Source organism: Pelobates fuscus, chromosome 1, assembly GCF_036172605.1.
Source record: "Pelobates fuscus isolate aPelFus1 chromosome 1, aPelFus1.pri, whole genome shotgun sequence".
NCBI lineage: Eukaryota > Metazoa > Chordata > Amphibia > Anura > Pelobatidae > Pelobates > Pelobates fuscus.
This window is the reverse complement of record NC_086317.1, coordinates 6,590,204-6,606,634: the sequence shown is the minus strand read 5'-3', so window position 1 is coordinate 6,606,634 and position 16,431 is coordinate 6,590,204. Positions and strand designations below refer to the sequence as shown.

The following is a 16,431-nucleotide window of genomic DNA, read 5'->3' as shown; positions in this document are numbered from 1 at the left end:
ATAGTGATACAGACCCATTGCTGATTGTTACATATTGATACAGACCCATTGCTGATTGTTACATATTGATACAGACCCATTGCTGATTGTTACATAGTGATACAGACCCATTGCTGATTGTTACATAGTGATACAGACCCATTACTGATTGTTATATAGTGATACAGACCCATTGCTGATTGTTACATATTGATACAGACCCATTGCTGATTGTTACATATTGATACAGACCCATTACTGATTGTTACATATTGATACAGACCCATTACTGATTGTTACATAGTGATACAGACCCATTGCTGATTGTTACATAGTGATACAGACCCATTGCTGATTGTTACATATTGATACAGACCCATTACTGATTGTTATATAGTGATACAGACCCATTGCTGATTGTTACATATTGATACAGACCCATTACTGATTGTTACACGGTGACACAGACCCATTGCTGATTGTTACATATTGATACAGACCCATTGCTGATTGTTACATATTGATACAGACCCATTACTGATTGTTACATATTGATACAGACCCATTACTGATTGTTACATAGTGATACAGACCCATTGCTGATTGTTACATAGTGATACAGACCCATTGCTGATTGTTACATATTGATACAGACCCATTACTGATTGTTATATAGTGATACAGACCCATTGCTGATTGTTACATATTGATACAGACCCATTACTGATTGTTACATAGTGATACAGACCCATTACTGATTGTTACATATTGATACAGACCCATTGCTGATTGTTACATATTGATACAGACCCATTACTGATTGTTACATATTGATACAGACCCATTACTGATTGTTACATATTGATACAGACCCATTACTGATTGTTACATATTGATACAGACCCATTGCTGATTGTTACATAGTGATACAGACCCATTGCTGATTGTTACATAGTGATACAGACCCATTACTGATTGTTACATAGTGATACAGACCCATTGCTGATTGTTACATAGTGACACAGACCCATTGCTGATTGTTACATATTGATACAGACCCATTGCTGATTGTTATATAGTGATACAGACCCATTACTGATTGTTACATAGTGATACAGACCCATTGCTGATTGTTACATAGTGATACAGACCCATTGCTGATTGTTACATAGTGATACAGACCCATTGCTGATTGTTACATATTGATACAGACCCATTGCTGATTGTTACATATTGATACAGACCCATTACTGATTGTTACATAGTGATACAGACCCATTACTGATTGTTACATATTGATACAGACCCATTGCTGATTGTTACATATTGATACAGACCCATTGCTGATTGTTACTGTAACGGACCGTTTCACTTACAAGAGGATAAAACCCAGTTTAGGCGATAATCCCCTTTCCAGATGCACAGGCAGCTACGGCAAACACCATTTTCCCGACTGGAACCACACGAACACTGGGACAGCTGAACAAGAAAAGCAGACATCGGCTTACACTCTTGGCAGTCAGCATACAATCCCATTCCCCCAAAGACCGAGACGACACATCGCTTTGAGGGTTAAGCAAGACTCTAGACTGGGACACCCAGTCTGGCTTTTATTACCAACAAGTACATACAGGACACTCCCAGGGGGAGGCATAAAATAACCAATGACATAGATGTTACCTCCCACACATCCCCTCCCCTTAGTGTGACACATAATCCCATTATGCATACAGTTTAAAATATACTTTTACACAACTTCCATAACTTTAAAACCATACATCACATTCACATAAAAATACATATCCACAATCAATCCATTCAGGGGAACAACATATTAAAAAATGGCATGAATCCGACCAGGGGTTTAAAAGTTACTAAAAGTATCTTTTGGGCCTGGGCTTGCAGCATGGCACAATCTGGCTCAAACAGAAGTAAAACATCCCCCACAATGCATCCCGGCTTCCTCCCTTCTGCCCTGGAGATAATTGGAGAAGTAATTCAATTATCTAGGACAGGGATAGGCAACCTTCGGCACTCCAGATGTTGTGGACTACATCCCCCATAATGCTCTTACACCCATAATGCTGTCAAAGCATCATGGGAGGTGTAGTCCAAAACATCTGGAGTGCCAAAGGTTGCCTATGCCTGATCTAGGACTAGAGTCAGACTCCATTAACCACATGGTTGCAAAAAGACAGTAAAAGACATAAAATTACCTACTGATACATTTAACACATAAAACACACATTTCTACATATCCCCAGTTTAACTGAACACATAAATACCTACATAATATTTAAGACAGTATTACTGTGATATGTTACAAAGTCTTAAAGGGACATTAGTCCCAAAAGTCCCAATATGTCCATCGCTGATTTTAAAGGGCCAGTAGCAGCAATATAAATTATTACATGCCCAAATATAGTTTCTAAAGTGCAACACGTCCAGGGGCCATAGTCAGCGGGCAGGAGGCCAGCAGCCAGGCCTCTCCAGTTCACAGTGGCGAAGCTGGTTTCGCCACAGTTACATAGTGATACAGACCCATTGCTGATTGTTACATATTGATACAGACCCATTACTGATTGTTACATATTGATACAGACCCATTACTGATTGTTATATAGTGATACAGACCCATTGCTGATTGTTATATAGTGATACAGACCCATTACTGATTGTTACATAGTGATACAGACCCATTACTGATTGTTATATAGTGATACAGACCCATTACTGATTGTTACATATTGATACAGACCCATTGCTGATTGTTACATAGTGATACAGACCCATTACTGATTGTTATATAGTGATACAGACCCATTACTGATTGTTACATAGTGATACAGACCCATTACTGATTGTTACATATTGATACAGACCCATTACTGATTGTTACATATTGATACAGACCCATTACTGATTGTTACATATTGATACAGACCCATTACTGATTGTTACATATTGATACAGACCCATTGCTGATTGTTACATAGTGATACAGACCCATTGCTGATTGTTACATATTGATACAGACCCATTACTGATTGTTACATATTGATACAGACCCATTACTGATTGTTACATAGTGATACAGACCCATTGCTGATTGTTACATATTGATACAGACCCATTACTGATTGTTACATATTGATACAGACCCATTACTGATTGTTACATAGTGATACAGACCCATTGCTGATTGTTACATATTGATACAGACCCATTGCTGATTGTTACATATTGATACAGACCCATTGCTGATTGTTACATATTGATACAGACCCATTGCTGATTGTTACATATTGATACAGACCCATTGCTGATTGTTACATATTGATACAGACCCATTGCTGATTGTTACATATTGATACAGACCCATTGCTGATTGTTACATATTGATACAGACCCATTGCTGATTGTTACATAGTGATACAGACCCATTGCTGATTGTTACATATTGATACAGACCCATTGCTGATTGTTACATATTGATACAGACCCATTGCTGATTGTTACTGTAACGGGACGCGGTATATTAGTCCACGATATCCGTTGGTATCCTCAGGAAATCCACAGTCAAGACAGAAAGCACGGCAATATTCCCCATCCTCCCAATAACCGGACGAAACACAGTTTGGGAGTCAACTAACTCGCTTTATTCACAGACTTCCATATTTATGCAGTTCCCCTTGCAAGGGGTTTCCTTACAGCTGTTACAGGGGATTTCTCCCATCAGGCATTGTAATTATCCCAACAGGCATTGCTACACGAGAGGGATACTCCCACTAAAATGGACGATTAAGTGGATTATCCCCTCGTGGAGCAAAACCGACAATTTATATAGAAATCCATATTTTATACATTTTTGCTCGCTTTTAGACGAATGACCGTTCGGTAGATAGCTGGGGTCGGCGGGCACATTTAGTGAGAATACCGCTCTGATCCCAGCTAAACTAACCGAACGCCGCACAAAATACATTAAAACATTGAGTTCGGTTTAAAAGTACCGAACATCTATGGGGAACAGAATGTGCCGAACGCGGAACTCCCGAACGCTCTAGAAGTCCAGCGGTGTTCGGATCATTGAGTAGCCGTTTTCAGTTCCAGGCTCTCGACGACCGAACACCGCTGCAGAGACAAAGGATCCAAGATGGCCGACCGCCGCATGGTCGGTAGCAGGACGGCGGCCACCTAGGAGAGCCCTTAATTACCGATTGCAACATTGTTGCAATCGGTTAATTGGTGCCACACGACTTGTGAATGTGTGGTCTACCTGGGGAGCCCGCATTCGTCCGGCGAACGGCTAGAATAGCCGTGTTTCGTCGAACTAATGCTTTGTATGCTGGCAGCGTACGGCTGCCAGCATGCGAACGGCCATAACACAGCACTTATACAGGTAAGGACATACAGTATACATTCAGCCTATGGACAACCTGCAATACATATAGTCCAGAAGTGGCTAGGTTTGCCACAATGCTCCCCCAGAACCAAGCCGGCATACACAGTCTGATCCCAACGGATCGGCTTGGGGATGTCCGGGGGAGTACTCACAGATCACTTCTCTAGTTCAGTCTGTCTGGATAACCCGTCAGCGTTACCGTTTTGTTTTCCTGGCCGGTAGTGGATGGTAAAGTCAAAGGGCTGCAGCGCCAAACTCCAGCGCAGCAGCCTGGCATTGTCCCCAGATACACGGTTTAGCCACACCAACGGGTTGTGATCTGTGAGTAAGGAAAAAGGTTGTCCATACAAATACGGCTGTAACTTTTTAAGGGCCCACACCACGGCCAGGCATTCTTTCTCGATGGCGGCGTAGCTTACTTCGCGGGGTAACAACTTGCGGCTTAAGTAGGCTACGGGATGTTCTCCGCCATCGGCTCCCACTTGGCTCAGCACTGCCCCCAATCCAAACATTGAAGCGTCTGTGTGGACAAGAAATCTTTTAGTTGGATCAGGAGCCATTAACACAGGAGCATTAGTTAGTGCGGTCTTGAGGTGTTGGAATGCCTGCTCACACTCTGGGGCCCAGACAACCAGTCGGGGAAGGTTCTTTTTGGTCAGGTCCGTCAGGGGTTTGGCCAGGGTACTGTAGTCGGGTACAAATTTCCTATAATACCCTGCAGTCCCTAAAAACGCTAGCACCTGGGTTTTGGTCCTGGGGGTAGGCCACTTGGCCACGGCCTCAATTTTGGCTGGCTCGGGTCTCTGCTGCCCACACCCTACTCGGTGTCCTAGATACTGCACCTCGGCCATCCCTATGTGGCACTTACTCGGTTTCAGCGTTAACCCCGCTCCCCCAATACGATCTAGGATCGCCCCTATATGTTGGAGGTGGTCCTCCCAAGTCTGGCTGAAGATGGCTATGTCGTCCAGGTAGGCACAGGCATAGTCTTGGAAGCCGTCCAGTAGTCGATCTACCATCCGCTGAAAAGTAGCCGGAGCGTTTTTCATCCCGAAGGGCATGACCTTGAACTGGTACAGGCCAAACGGGGTGACAAACGCCGACTTGGGGATGGCATCGTCGGCTAAAGGAATCTGCCAGTATCCCTTACATAAGTCAATTGTAGTGAGATACTGGCCCCGTGCCATTTTATCTAGCAGTTCGTCTATACGGGGCATCGGGTAGGCGTCAGACACGGTCTTGTCATTCAGCCTCCGGTAGTCAACGCAGAATCGGGTGGTGCCGTCCTTTTTAGGCACCAGGACTACCGGTGATGCCCAGGGGCTATCTGAGGGTTCGATAACCCCTAACTGCAGCATTTCATCCAGCTCGGCCTTCATATGAGTCCGGACGGATTCCGGGACCCTATATGGGGCCTGCCGCATAGGTAGCTGTCCCGGGGTTTCAACTCGGTGGGTGGCCAGCGGAGTGTACCCAGGTAAATTAGAGAACGTAGCCCCTTTAGCTACGATCAGCTCCTGTATCTGGGCACGCTCGCGAGGGCTTAGCCGCTCCCCCAGTTGAACCCCCCGGGAGGGCTCTACCGGCTCTTCCTGTTCTAGCAGATCAGGTAGTGGTAAGTTCTCCTGATCTTCCATGGCTGAGGCACAGATTGCCGTCACATCCTCTATCCGCTCGTGGTAGGGTTTGAGCAGGTTGACGTGAAGCATGCGTCTCTTCCCTACCCCGGAGCAGGGGCCAATCACATAGGTAGTGTCGCATCGCTGCTCCACTACCTGGTATGGGCCTTGCCAGACGGCCTGCAGCTTATCTGTGCGGACAGGTTTTAAAATTAAAACCTTCTGCCCCACTTGAAAGCTGCGGTCCCTGGCTCCCCTATCGTACCATCGCCGCTGACGTTGTTGGGCCGCCTGGAGGTTGGTGTGTACGTCCTGGGTTAGCGCCTCCAGTCGGTCTCGGAACTCCAGCACGTACGATACTATCGGGGTTTCGCTAGCGATACTCTCCCCCTCCCAGTGCTCCCTAATTAAGTTTAAAGGTCCCCGTACTCTCCTCCCGAACAGTAGTTCGAATGGGGAGAACCCAGTCGATTCTTGGGGAACCTCTCTATACGCAAAGAGCAGGTGAGGTAGAAATCTCTCCCAGTCTTTGTGGGTTTCCCCGAACGTCCGAAGCATCTGCTTCAACGTCCCATTAAAGCGTTCACATAGTCCATTGGACTGGGGGTGGTAGGCTGAATTGACTATGGGCTTAAGGCCACACACTTTCCACATTTGTTGGGTAACCTCAGCAGTAAATTGAGTGCCCCGGTCAGATATTATCTCCTGGGGGAACCCTACTCGGGAAAATACTTTTATCAGAGCTTCCGCCACGGTTTCCGCGTGAATGTTAGAGAGTGCTACTGCTTCGGGATATCGGGTGGCGTAGTCCACCACAGTTAAAATGTATTTCTTCCCAGAAGGACTGGGTTTTGGCAGGGGCCCTACTATATCTACGGCGACCCTGCTGAAGGGTTCGGCGATAATGGGAAGGGGGCATAACTTGGCCTTGTGGCGATCCCCTCGTTTTCCTACCCTCTGGCAGACGTCGCAGGACGTGCAATATTGTCGCACATCCTGTGAGATCCCGGGCCAGAAGAACGCGTGTGTTAGGCGGTACCGGGTACGGGTCATCCCTAGGTGTCCTGATAAGGGAATATCGTGAGCAATTCTGAGCAGCTCCTGCCTATACTTCCGGGGTACCACTAGTTGTTTGTTCGTCAAAGTGACGGACCCCCCCACATCCTTGGCCGTGATACGGTACAGTAACTCTTTTTCCCACGTGTAATGCTCCCCCTCTAGCCCGGTCTGGGCAGCTTGTGCCCGGTCCCTATAGACTTGTAATGTGGGATCGGTCTGTACTTCGGTGATAAAGGTAGTCGGGGTATCCCAGGATATGGAAGTCGAGGAAGGGTCGTGGTCTCTTACCTGAGCCTCAGAGTGTATCGGTGTAGCCGTGGTGCGTGCCTGTTGCCGTGTGGTTACTGGATGGGCTTCCTGGTAGGGTGCCTGTGGAATAAAGGCAGAGGTCATCTGACCCAAATCATTCCCTAACACCACATCTGCTGGTAAGTTCTGCATGAGTCCCACTTCTACTGTCCCCTCTCCCGCACCCCAGTTCAAATGTACTTTCGCCGTGGGTAGTCGGTATACAGCTCCCCCGGCTACCCGAACGGCCACAGATCCGCCGGTATGCGTGCCCTCCGAAACCAAATGGGGGGCTACCAGGGTTAAGGTAGCTCCCGAATCTCGCAGACCCTGCACTTCGGTTCCCTCAAGAGTTACCAGCTGTCGATGATGTTGCCGGTTATCCGTGGCTCGGACCGACATGACTTCGTGCAATATGCCCAGAGGTTCCTCCGCCTGCACACTCCATAAATCCTGAGTGGCGGGGTCCCTCTGGTAATGGTGCGCAGCCGCCCTGGGTGCGGGGTTTGGACGGCCCTGATTCCAGGTGGGCCTGCTGCGATTCTGGGTGCATTCCCGGGCCATATGCCCCCATTGTTTGCAGGAATGGCATTGGATGTTGGCCCGCCCGTTGTATCTGGACGGTGGCGGTATCTGTCCTTGTGAGGGACGGAACGGGGCAGCGGTGGGCGCTAGGGGTGTTGTAGCGCTAGGTAGTCCTGGGGGTCGGGAGTAGCTTTTGGCTACGGGTCCCTGGGGTCTCCGGGCATCAAAATGTTGATCGGCCAACCTAGCCGCTTCCGTTAGGGTAAGGGGTTTCCTATCCCGTACCCATTCTTGTGTCTCCGGAGATAATCCATTAAAAAATTGTTCCAGCAACATCAGCTGGCGCAATTCCTCCATGGTGGTGGCGTTGCTGGCCTGGATCCACCCTTGGGAGGCTTGATCCAATTTGTGTGCCCATTCTGCGTGCGAATCTCGCTCTGGTTTGCGTAAGTGTCGGAACTTGCGCCGGTATGCCTCTGGGGTAATGGCATACCTCTCCAAGATTGCCCGCTTTACTTTGGCATAATCTTTGCTGTCCTCACTGGGTACAGCACGGTACGCTTCGGCTGCCCGACCTGCTAGTTTGCTTGCTAGCAGTTGCACCCATACGGACGGTTCTAGCTCATGCAGATCACACAGTCTTTCAAAGTCCTGCAAGTACCCGTCTATCTCGTCCTTTTCCTCGCAAAAAGCCCTGAAGGCCTGGTACGGGATCTTGGGCTTTACTGGGTTGTAGAGGGACCCTGGGTTTGACTCGGTTCGAGTCAGGGTGTGTTGCGGGCTGTGTGCCATAACATATTCCTGCACATTTGCCATTACCATATGTAACGTGGCATCTGATATCGGTTGCGGCAAAAACGCTAACCTGGTCCTCATTTCTCTTTCATAGAGCGTTTCCTCCATAACTACCGGGGGGGTAGCGCTGCGGGCTTGGTCTCCCTCCATCAGCTCGGCAATGATTGTCGCCTTGTTTTTGCTGCTGGCTACTTTCCCTCTGGCTTCCAGTAGTTCCTTTAACGTCTGTCGCTTCAGTATGGTATAGTCAATCTCCATACGAATTGCCTTTGCTTTCCTCGTTCGGTAGTTCCAGTTACACGAACTCCGTTTTTCGGCTGTAAGGTTCGGATCCCGTCGCTTGCCACCAATTGTAACGGGACGCGGTATATTAGTCCACGATATCCGTTGGTATCCTCAGGAAATCCACAGTCAAGACAGAAAGCACGGCAATATTCCCCATCCTCCCAATAACCGGACGAAACACAGTTTGGGAGTCAACTAACTCGCTTTATTCACAGACTTCCATATTTATGCAGTTCCCCTTGCAAGGGGTTTCCTTACAGCTGTTACAGGGGATTTCTCCCATCAGGCATTGTAATTATCCCAACAGGCATTGCTACACGAGAGGGATACTCCCACTAAAATGGACGATTAAGTGGATTATCCCCTCGTGGAGCAAAACCGACAATTTATATAGAAATCCATATTTTATACATTTTTGCTCGCTTTTAGACGAATGACCGTTCGGTAGATAGCTGGGGTCGGCGGGCACATTTAGTGAGAATACCGCTCTGATCCCAGCTAAACTAACCGAACGCCGCACAAAATACATTAAAACATTGAGTTCGGTTTAAAAGTACCGAACATCTATGGGGAACAGAATGTGCCGAACGCGGAACTCCCGAACGCTCTAGAAGTCCAGCGGTGTTCGGATCATTGAGTAGCCGTTTTCAGTTCCAGGCTCTCGACGACCGAACACCGCTGCAGAGACAAAGGATCCAAGATGGCCGACCGCCGCATGGTCGGTAGCAGGACGGCGGCCACCTAGGAGAGCCCTTAATTACCGATTGCAACATTGTTGCAATCGGTTAATTGGTGCCACACGACTTGTGAATGTGTGGTCTACCTGGGGAGCCCGCATTCGTCCGGCGAACGGCTAGAATAGCCGTGTTTCGTCGAACTAATGCTTTGTATGCTGGCAGCGTACGGCTGCCAGCATGCGAACGGCCATAACACAGCACTTATACAGGTAAGGACATACAGTATACATTCAGCCTATGGACAACCTGCAATACATATAGTCCAGAAGTGGCTAGGTTTGCCACAGTTACATATTGATACAGACCCATTGCTGATTGTTACATATTGATACAGACCCATTGCTGATTGTTACATATTGATACAGACCCATTGCTGATTGTTACATAGTGATACAGACCCATTGCTGATTGTTACATAGTGATACAGACCCATTGCTGATTGTTACATAGTGATACAGACCCATTACTGATTGTTACATATTGATACAGACCCATTGCTGATTGTTACATATTGATACAGACCCATTACTGATTGTTACATATTGATACAGACCCATTGCTGATTGTTACATATTGATACAGACCCATTGCTGATTGTTACATATTGATACAGACCCATTACTGATTGTTACATATTGATACAGACCCATTGCTGATTGTTACATATTGATACAGACCCATTGCTGATTGTTACATAGTGATACAGACCCATTGCTGATTGTTACATATTGATACAGACCCATTGCTGATTGTTACATAGTGATACAGACCCATTGCTGATTGTTACATAGTGATACAGACCCATTGCTGATTGTTACATAGTGATACAGACCCATTGCTGATTGTTACATAGTGATACAGACCCATTACTGATTGTTACATAGTGATACAGACCCATTGCTGATTGTTACATAGTGATACAGACCCATTGCTGATTGTTACATAGTGATACAGACCCATTGCTGATTGTTACATATTGATACAGACCCATTGCTGATTGTTACATAGTGATACAGACCCATTGCTGATTGTTACATAGTGATACAGACCCATTGCTGATTGTTACATATTGATACAGACCCATTGCTGATTGTTACATAGTGATACAGACCCATTGCTGATTGTTACATAGTGATACAGACCCATTGCTGATTGTTATATAGTGATACAGACCCATTGCTGATTGTTACATAGTGATACAGACCCATTGCTGATTGTTACATATTGATACAGACCCATTGCTGATTGTTACATATTGATACAGACCCATTACTGATTGTTACATAGTGATACAGACCCATTGCTGATTGTTACATATTGATACAGACCCATTACTGATTGTTACATAGTGATACAGACCCATTGCTGATTGTTACATAGTGATACAGACCCATTGCTGATTGTTACATATTGATACAGACCCATTGCTGATTGTTACATAGTGATACAGACCCATTGCTGATTGTTACATAGTGATACAGACCCATTGCTGATTGTTACATAGTGATACAGACCCATTGCTGATTGTTACATAGTGATACAGACCCATTACTGATTGTTATATAGTGATACAGACCCATTGCTGATTGTTACATATTGATACAGACCCATTGCTGATTGTTACATATTGATACAGACCCATTACTGATTGTTACATATTGATACAGACCCATTACTGATTGTTACATAATGATACAGACCCATTGCTGATTGTTACATAGTGATACAGACCCATTACTGATTGTTACATATTGATACAGACCCATTGCTGATTGTTACATATTGATACAGACCCATTGCTGATTGTTACATAGTGATACAGACCCATTGCTGATTGTTACATATTGATACAGACCCATTGCTGATTGTTACATAGTGATACAGACCCATTACTGATTGTTACATATTGATACAGACCCATTGCTGATTGTTACATAGTGATACAGACCCATTACTGATTGTTACATATTGATACAGACCCATTGCTGATTGTTACATAGTGATACAGACCCATTGCTGATTGTTACATAGTGATACAGACCCATTACTGATTGTTATATAGTGATACAGACCCATTGCTGATTGTTACATAGTGATACAGACCCATTGCTGATTGTTACATATTGATACAGACCCATTGCTGATTGATACATAGTGATACAGACCCATTGCGGATTGTTACATATTGATACAGACCCATTGCTGATTGTTACATATTGATACAGACCCATTGCTGATTGTTACATAGTGATACAGACCCATTGCTGATTGTTACATAGTGATACAGACCCATTACTGATTGTTACATAGTGATACAGACCCATTACTGATTGTTACATATTGATACAGACCCATTACTGATTGTTACATAGTGATACAGACCCATTACTGATTGTTACATATTGATACAGACCCATTACTGATTGTTACATATTGATACAGACCCATTACTGATTGTTACATATTGATACAGACCCATTACTGATTGTTACATATTGATACAGACCCATTGCTGATTGTTACATAGTGATACAGACCCATTACTGATTGTTACATATTGATACAGACCCATTACTGATTTTACATAGTGATACAGACCCATTGCTGATTGTTACATAGTGATACAGACCCATTGCTGATTGTTACATAGTGATATAGACCCATTGCTGATTGTTACATAGTGATACAGACCTGTGACGAACCCTGCTACCTAGACCTGTATTGCGGGTTCATCTGTTTCCATTGGATTCGTGGATTCCCTGTCCGTACGCTGTTGGTTTTTCGTTTCCTAAAGTACCGAGTAAAACTACCGAACATCGGCCACCCAGGAGAGGGGTGTGCGGCTCATTAACACCTTGACCACAAATTAGAACGCTGTGGTTCACCGCAAACACCTCTCCATTCCATCGTACGGGTGGTCGTCGTTCGTATGCCGACCACGAGGCGGCGGCCATTTTGGACACGAGGCGAATCAGCGGGGTTCGGTGCAAAACCCATGGATCTAAAACGGACTCTTTATCTACCGAACACCGCTGAAGACGGCCGTCTCCCCTTCTATTCCCTTGGAGGCATACGAACACTGTCCCGTTCGGGGGTTTTCTTCATCCGTATGAACTTACCCAGATAGCCGTCCCATGGAGTCCTTCGTACACCGAAAGACTTATGAGAGACTTTGACTCCATGGCGATTGGACTGTGTACTTCGGATCTGAGCGCTATTCGGCAGGAATATGCCCTCAGATTTAGGCTATCTGGGGGTACGTTGCACGAACACTATATCTTCGGTACTTCGGATTTTATGTATTTTATTGCATTTTGTGTGTTGTGTTTTAAAATGGCGATGGTTCCTATCCTCGGAGTTAATTAGGTTTCTCCCTAATTATCTCCGGGATAGGCAGAGATGTATTATGGGTAAAATGGGGAGGGCTTGTATTATAGCCACTGCGATTGGCTACTGCTTAATATATTTTACAGTCTTCCACCAGGTCCCCTAGGGGAGTGTCTACCTGGTGGAGACCTGCATAAATACTGGGCAGGTAGCCCCCATTAAACACATTCTGCTTGACCTTCAAAACGGAGCTTTGTCTCGTTTGTGGAGGGATTGACTATTGGGACAGCGTTTTCGTTTATTTCTAGCTGTGGAAGGATTTCGGATGGATTGCTGATCGGGAGAGACCGTGTTCGTATGCTCCGGTCGGGAGTCTTACGATCGGTTATGCTGGAATTGCATTTCAGGAGAAAGGGGACTATCGGCTAAACGGCGGCTTCACTCTCCAGGCGGCGAGTGTCTTAACAATTGGTGGCAAGCGACGGGATGAATCCCACCGCCCTGAAGGCCAGCTACACACCCCGGATTGGAAATGCAATATGAGGTGTTAAGGCGTGCTACCCTTAAAGACATTTTGGAGCGCAGAGGACGATCAGCGAGCAATCTCAAGAAAAGAGAGATTATTGCTATATTGGTAGAGATGGATACAGCACAGGGAAGGGAGATAGCTAATGTGCCTGGCCTGCTGGATCTAACACCCGAGGAAATAGCGTTTAACCGGGCAGTTCAGATCAGGCTGGCACACTTTGGCCCCAACCCTGCAGCGGATATTGTGGTGCAAGTACAAGCCGCAGTAACAGCACAACAGGCGCTCCAGAGAAGCGGAGCTGCAACAGCAGAGGTACCCCATAATAACAATGGGAAGAAGAAGGTACCATTTGCTGCTTTTAAAAACTTTATTGAGACTGAAGGAGAGATAGACGGGTTCCTGGCGGACTTTGAACGACAGTGTGCTTTACACCAGGTACCCGCAGAAGAATGGGTTCCTATCCTCTCTGGGAAGTTATCCGGCCGGGCTAGTGAAGCCTTTCGGGCCATCCCAGAGGAGGAACTCACTAGCTACCGGACAGTAAAAGATGCTCTGTTGACCCGGTACGCCGTTACCCCTGAGGCGTACCGGAGGCGATTCCGGGACAATAATAAACAGGCTGGTGATTCCTATGTGGAATGGGCCTGCCGGGTACACCGCACGGCAGCCCACTGGATGACAGGGTGTCGAGCGGTAACTGGGGAAGAGGTGCTACAAGTGTTCCTGCTAGAACACTGCTTTGACAAATTACCTGCAGGAGTTCGAGAGTGGGTCAGGGACCGTAAACCCGCTACCTTTCATGAAGCTGCTCGTCTGGCTGACGAATACACTGATGCCCGTAAACTCGATCAGACAGCAGCCAAGGTCCCTGCCCGAGTGGAATACAAACCGGCAGCACCTCCAACCACCAACCTATATCACCCCCCAGCACAACGTACCCCCGCTATACCGCCAGCAACCAACCATGGGCAGTCAGCCCGCTTCAACAAACGGGGTTACTCCAACCAGGTCCAGTGCTTTGGGTGCAAGCAGATGGGACATAAAAGACCGGAATGCCCTTTAAACAACGCCAACCAAGCACCATCCTGGAGGAACCCAGCCGGCGGAGCCCAGCAGCCACCTCAGCCTTCTGCTCACTGCCTTGAGCAGGAGGAGTTTTGGGGTTTCCTTCACGAAGCCGACCCAGTTCACGCAGCTCAGCAGGACAACCGCCAACACCACAGGCAGACCGTTAAGTTGAACGGGAAAGAGGTCACTGGTCTAAGAGACACCGGAGCTACTATGACCTTACTTCAAAAGAACCTGGTTTCGGAACACCAACACACCGGGAATACTGTGGCAGTAAGGGTGGCAGGAGGCGCCGTGTTCCGTCTGCCTGTTGCCCGGGTTCATTTGGACTGGGGAGCGGGAGCTGGACATGTGAATGTGGGGGTTATGAAGGACTTGCCTGCCGATGTTTTGCTGGGAAATGATTTGGCCCCTTTGATTTCCGCCTATGCTACTATGGGACCTGGCGAAGCCAACCCAGTGACTACCCGTGCTCAGACCCGTGCTACTGGAACCGGCCCACCTGCTGCTGAGACCCAGGTAAGAACCGATTCCCCGACTGACACCCCAGGGCCGACGTTAGCTAGTTGGGATTCCCCGGAGGAGTTCGGGAGGGAAACCCAGACAGACCCATCTCTCCAGAGGTATAGAGGCAGAGCAGACACTGGAGAGGAAGGAGCAGAGGGGGAGCGGTATGAGTGGGTGGGGGACAGGTTATATCGGATCCCTAAGCCGTCCCAGAAAAGTGTTGCCCCTCCGCCGAATCGACAGCTGGTAGTGCCCGCGAAATACCGGCGGGAGATTCTGCGGATAGGGCATGATGTCCCGCTAGCCGGTCATCTAGGGTCCCGCCGCACAGGCCATAGGATTATGCAGAATTTTTTTTGGCCAGGTATTAACCAGGCTGTGCGGATATATTGTAGCACGTGTGACACTTGTCAACGGGTAGGGAAGCGGGGGGACCACCCAAAAGGTAGGCTTATGTCGATGCCTATTATTGGGGAGCCCTTTGCCCGCATAGCCGTTGATATTGTGGGTCCACTGGCCAGGGCTAGTCCATCTGGTAAGAAATACATTCTCACCGTGGTGGACTATGCCACTCGCTATCCAGAGGCAGTAGCGCTGTCTAACATAGAGGCAGAGACAGTTGCTGACGCCCTGGTTAGGATTTTTACCAGGGTCGGGTTCCCTCAAGAGATTCTCTCCGACCAGGGAACCCAATTTACCGCTGTGCTCACCCAGCAGCTGTGGAGGGTGTGCGGCATTAAACCGATCCTTAGTTCCCCATACCATCCACAGACTAACGGTCTCTGCGAGCGATTTAATGGCACCCTCAAGCAGATGCTGAGGACCTTTTCTGACACTTGCCGAGACTGGGAGCGATTCCTGCCTCATCTGTTGTTTGCCTACAGAGAGGTGCCCCAGGAATCTACTGGGTTCTCCCCCTTTGAACTGCTTTATGGGAGAAGGGTCCGCGGACCTCTAGATCTCATTAGAGGCCACTGGGAGGGGGAGACGGAGCAGGAAGGTACCCCCATAGTACCGTATGTTCTGGAACTTCGGGACCGCATGGAGAAACTGTCTCTGATGGTAAGAGAGAATCTCCAGGTGGCCCAGGGGAGACAGAAGGAATGGTACGATCGGGGTGCCCGACAGCGAGTATTCCAGGTTGGGCAGAAGGTACTGGTGCTCAAACCTGTGAAGGCGAACAAGATGCAGGCATCTTGGCAGGGCCCGTATAAAGTATTAGCCCAGGTGTGCGATACTACGTACCTTATAGCCAGCTGTTCAGATGACAGGATCCAGCGGTCCTTTCATGTGAACATGCTAAAAGAGTAT

The 16,431-nt window shown here is 47.3% G+C and overlaps 1 protein-coding gene across 1 annotated transcript in view; it reads left to right on the top strand.

The window, feature by feature from the left end:
- SPAG17 (sperm associated antigen 17) overlaps positions 1–16,431 on the top strand; it is a 355,700-nt gene that overhangs the window by 162,085 nt on the left and 177,184 nt on the right. The window lies entirely within an intron of this gene.